General features: G+C 49.8%; 1 long non-coding RNA gene across 1 annotated transcript; it reads left to right on the top strand.

Moving 5' to 3' along the window:
- Positions 1–809: 809 nt before the first annotated feature.
- On the top strand, positions 810–3,973 carry LOC109144064. Its single transcript, XR_002044552.1, has 2 exons — positions 810–897; positions 3,658–3,973. It is a non-coding gene; the product is annotated as an uncharacterized LOC109144064 (long non-coding RNA).
- Positions 3,974–5,710: the final 1,737 nt, after the last annotated feature.

Raw genomic sequence — 5,710 nt, 5'->3', positions numbered from 1 at the left:
AGTCTGGAGAAACAAGGAAGTGGTAGCAATAGAATGGGGACTGGAAGTGCTTTCCATCCTACTGCTCTGCTTGGGTGCTGTCTACTATAGGCACACAGTCAGGCCCTGAGTTTGCACCAGTGAGAATCTGCAGAGCATCTGCACCTCAGGGACTGCAGCACCTCCACTTCATGGCTACCCTGGCCCAATTCCCATCCTAGCCCCTCTCACCAGAACTCTTGCCCTCAGGAGATGTTATATATAACATCTGCTGCTGCTGGTAATCCCTTCTCTAACCCCATTCCCTCCTCCTCCCATTTCTCCCTCCCTCACAGTTCCTTTGTAATCATGTCATGGTTTGGGCTCTGTTGCTTTGATTGCTTCACATCCAATGGGTCAACCAAGATCAGGACTCATTTATGAGAGATGCTGTATATGCAGAGATCATTCCTGCCCTGGGATCTTACGGGTAGCTCAACAAGCCTCAGTTTATCCTGGAATGGCAGGGAATAGAGACACAGAGGGAGGAGGTAACTTACCCCATGCTGCACAGAAGACTCTACATGAGGAGCAGTCCCAGCCCAGGTGCAACCACAGCCCCACATAAGGCATGTGGAGTGCTAAAAACAAGACAAACTAAGCGCAGCTGGCATAAAATCCATGCAGTACATTGAACTGTAATGATTCTGACAATAAAGCAACCCAATAAATATTATGAAATGAAAACAGCCCTCCGGGAGCTTTTGCAATCGATTGCTGAGAGCTGGCATTTGTGCAGCAGATTACGTGCGAGACAGGTTCGCTCTGCCTTTTCTTCTTTTCCTTTTAAATGCAGAATGAAAAGAGCTCTCTGGAGTGCATGTTGGGGGGAGACATCCTCCCTCCTGCGCTTGGGTGCTGTCAGAAAGGGGGAAAAAGGTGAGTGAGATAGGAGAGGATGTGAAGCCAGTGGGGTGGGAGTTTGGGGTTGCAATTCCTGTCCTTGCAGTGACAATTCTGTTGGTGACCCCCTCATGCCAGCCTGCAGAATTAGGGCTCCCTTTCCTACCCTGAGACATTCACATTCCAGTAGCTGATGCATGGCATGGGTCTCCCTCCCCAGCATGGGGTGAGGGGAATTGGGTGCTGTGTGGGGCTGAGCAATGGGATCTGGAGTGGGTTTGTCTGTGCTGGGACTTGTTGTGGTGGGAGGAGGTTGTTTGCCATCGGTGCCTTGCAAAGCCACAGCTCTGCCCTGCCTGTCTCCCTATCCCTTACCTGAGCATGGGTGACTATAAATGCTCCTTGGCTGGCCTGACACACAGACCAGTGCTCAGCTGGGCCCCACGGAGTTGGTACTGAAGATGGGAGTGCTGGTATCTTCAGGATCACTGCTTGGAATCTCACCCAGTTTCTCTGGTCTTCGCCTGCCGTGGGCTACTCATAGTGTGACTTTACCATCACCGCCTGGATTTTCCTTTCCCACATCCCTTGTCCTCTTGGTGCCCCATGAGATGCTCAGCTGAGCCAGTCCTCATCCAGATTCAATCTGTCTCCCGGATGGATTATCTGATGCTGTGTGCCCACAATGGAGCACAGGGTCGTCCCTACTCCTGCTTCCTGGCTGGTGTTTATCATGCACCTGGGCATCCTGGGCAGCTAAGCCAGGCTCTGACTTCCCTCACACACAGCCTGGGAATGCACTCCCCTTGATTTTCCTGGCTCCTGCCTGCTCCCTCTTGAATCCTCTCCACTGGGCTAATTAATCCTGTTCCAAGTGATGGCCTTTTTACTGCTGCTGATTACAGGAACACCAGCTGAGGTTTGCAAAGAGGTTGGTCAAACTCACAGGGTGTGAGAGGGGGTAAGGGAATTCCTCATAAATTCAAGACATGAACCAGGTGGGCAAGGTGTCTCATCTGGTGTGAGGAGTAGTGGGCACTGGATGAAGTGAGGTGGAGCCACGTTCCAGAGTAAATAAGAAATACTTCCAGCACTAAGTAGTGGATGTTCAGCAACCTGGTCATGGATTCTAAATGCTTATCTGGATGGCAGGAAAGGCTGGGCAATTTTATAGAAAAGATAAGTTTGTAGTTACATGGGTATTCTATCTTGCTCAGGAAGTCCCTGAGCTATGGGGCTGCTGCATCTTTAGCAAACACTCAAACACTGGCAAAAGAGGGCCCATGTCAGCAAACCTCGGTGCTGAGCTGGGCTCCTCCACCACACAAACCCTCCTCGGCCAGTACCTCTTCCTCTCTGCTTTCCACTACTGTTATTTCATCAAAATTCTCTCTTCTGCACACTCAAGGCAGGGCACTGAACACTGAGAAACATTGCTCAGGCACTGCTGGCATGTTTGCCATGAATAGCTTTGTATCAAGAGAAATACATTTTAAAGCTGCTGCAACATAGCAAGAGCTGTCTTAGAGAGTGTGTTATCTCATCAAGCGTGCCCAGAGTGAGCTCAGCTCTTTAGCTCTTTCACCAGCCTCATTTTTCTGAGCAGCATCTGATTGTGATTTACCAAGTGACACCTCCAGAGCTACGGGTCCTTTTTTTTTTTTTTAATATATTGTTTGATTTGTTGGTGGGGGGTTTTTTTGTTATTGCTGTTTTTCATTTTAGAGAGTTCTTCAGCGAACAGCTTAGACAGGAAGAAGAAAAAGGAAAAAAAAGAACGAACAATTATCCCTCACTGGGGAGTGAAGATAAATAGCTCCACCTATTGCAGGCATTTCACAGACTGATGGTATGACCAACTGCTGGGTCCACGACAAGAATGGGCCCAACTCTGCTCTCAAATACTTAGCTGAGTAAATCTGAAGTATATGTGCTAGAGTCAGTAGTTACTACACTGGATTTTTATCAGTGTGAGTGATAGCAATTGAAGGTTTTTTCAAGGCACTTATAAATAAAAACGTTCCTGCTGGCTAAATAGATACACTTCTTTGCTAACTGGGAGTAATTATATGCATTTTGATATCAGCATCTGCTAAATAAGTCCAGGGCTGTGTATTAATGAGGGTGCTGCAAGAACTTCGGAGTACAGGCTCAGAATTCAAAACAACAGGGATGGATGGGAGAGAGTGCCTGGAATCAGCCAGATGAAATTTGGTACAGAGAGCACAGGGTACCACATTTGGGAGGGATAAATGAATGCACGAATGCATAGACAGGAGAGCCTGGAGAGGCAGAAGGATGGCAGGCGAGGATCAGGGGGTTCAGATGGATGACTAACTTAGCATGAGTCAATAGTGTGATGGTTTAGCAAAAAGGGCAGCTCACCTCCTGGGATGCATTAATGCTGGATGTTGGATGTAAGCCATTGAAATCTGCAATTCTGCTTTGTCTGAGCTCTGTCCAGGTCTGGACACTGCAGCTGTGGGCATCTGCAGATGAACTGGAGAAGAACAGCAGTGTTTTTGAATGGAGAGATGCTAAAGTGGGCCAGAAATCAATGTTTCCTTCCTATGAAAACATCTGTTTTTCAGGTGAAGAAAAGGAAGGGCACTGCCTTAGCCTCTGAGTTTGACCCTACGGGATAACAGTGCTCACTTTTTTGCTATTTCTATCCCCCAGACCCTTCTCCCAGGAAATTTGGCCCTGCCCCACGGGAATCCCATCCTTTGACACGCCAGCTTTCTTTTGGTGTGCATTATGGTCCAGGGAAAACCATTCTCACTTCCTGTTTTGCAGATTATCTCCATTCCCACTGCCATTCCTTGGGTTTGATGAGAAATGGGCTCCTTGACTGACTTCTGCATGGGGAGTCTGGATTCAGCGTTCATGCTCCAGGCTTTCCCTTTGTGTTATTCCCTTGAAAGTTAAAAAGGGGCTTCTCAGCCAAAAACATGCCTCATCATTGTGACATGCACTGTAAGTCTGGGCAATGTTTGGGAAAATGGTAACCCAGAGAGCCAGCACCCCCTCTCACCTACTGGTCGTGATACCTGTGCTCAGGATCCCAAGGAGAAACAGCAATAAACCGGAAAACAGCTATTTATTCATGGAAGTGGAACTGCTTTGGGGCTGGCCCTTTCTGACTGGAAAATAACTGGCTCCTTGGCTCCAAGACAGCCTGTGAAGTCGCTGGGAGGCTGCAGAAACAGTTCATTATCCACTGCTCGATGAAAGCAGGAGGCAGAGTTTTCCACGCTGGCTCCTTCCTCTTTGCAATGCGCTGTGCATAGCGGCTTCTGGGTGACATTAGCGTTCAGGCGGGCGTGTGTACACCGGAGGAACGCAGGAATGCCGAGTGTATTCCAGAGTGGCAACACAGCCTGTGGATTAAGCTCTTCTTCCAGCGATTCTAGAGCAAACCTGCAGGAGGTCTCTTGAAATCAGAGGGATGGATTATCTTGATAATAAAAGCAATCAGAATCTGTCCTGCCCAGGATATTTAAATGACACCGCTGACTGCAGGAGTGTCAGGGATATGCCTGGGAATGGTGTGGGCAGTGTTCTTCACGGGGTTTGTGGTAGTGCCTGTGGATCTGGCATGGCGGAGGGAAGGAGGATGGGAAGGATGCCCTGTGCCTTCCACCACCCTGACCCCGCAGTACTACTGTGTGGGATGGGCAGGGGAGTGGGGCAGCAGGGCAGTGTGAGACTGAATGTCTATGCTGAGAAAAGAACAGCCTAGAGAGTGATTTGTCTCTACCAGCAGTGGCTGAAATTAATTGGATCAACCATCTTCCCAGAGGACTTAATTCCTCCTTCCCTTAATCTGCCCGTCTCCCCACTCCTGCCTGGAGGGCACCCATGCATACTGCTCTTCTCCAGGCCCCCAGCACCCCAGGTAAAGACCCATGCTCCATACTGGCCTTGGCAAGGATGGATCCTTCTTATGCCTCCTCCCCCACCTTGCCCATGTCCGTGCGTGGCTAACACAGCCCTCCTGGGCATACCTCTGTCTGGTAGACAAACCTGCCCTCCTCCAGATGCATGTGTCACCTGTGGCAGCTGCAAGGTCCCTTTCAGACAATTTGAGGGGCTGTCAGGGCACACCATCAGGTAAGTCCATGCCCTGGGAGCCCTCGCCTAACACTGCCTGGTAGCCAGGGTATTGTCCAGCTACATGGGGTCAGCCTGTGTGACACCATCCAGCTTGGTGTTGGACGCTGAGTGATTAACTGGGCTCTCCACCAGCTCAGTGGTCTCCAGCTGTGCAGGATGCCAGGCTGTGGTTGTGTTATTTATCTGCCTTTCCCAAAGTGTTTTGGGCTTAGCTGGATTCTACCAGGATAAGTCACCTGGCTGGGCTGGAGAGAGGAGCCTGAGGAGACGGTGAAGAGCCCTGACTTGTCGATAGTCCCCTGATACATCCCACCAGACCCAGATGGGTGGGCTCTCAGGGCGAGGGGCTCGCTCTCAGGAATGGTGGGAGCTGATACAAATCAGCTCTGGCACAAGCCGGAGCACTCAGATGTCCGCTGCTTAACAGGGCTCGTGAGCTGCGTCTGAAGTACTGTGCTCAGATGAGATGCGTCCTCTTCAGAGGGCTGCACTTCCCCGTCGGCCTCGCCTTTTGATTCCTCCTGGCCTTTTTTCTGTCTGTCTTTTTTTTTTTTTTTTAATAGGGTTTTAGAAATGAGGCCAGCGCTTGAATATAAAATGCCACTTATTTTCAAGGAATAGCAGACAGGTCACCCCGTTCAGTATTTGAACAGTGATGCCTCTGGTTCACTCCATCCTGTCTGACAAGGGAGGGCTATGGGGGGGTAAAGTCTGCCCCATGTGTTGCTGTAGG

Source organism: Corvus cornix, chromosome Z (genome assembly GCF_000738735.6).
Source record: "Corvus cornix cornix isolate S_Up_H32 chromosome Z, ASM73873v5, whole genome shotgun sequence".
NCBI lineage: Eukaryota > Metazoa > Chordata > Aves > Passeriformes > Corvidae > Corvus > Corvus cornix.
Note: the sequence above shows the minus strand (reverse complement) of the source record. Positions and strands in the feature narration are given on the sequence as shown.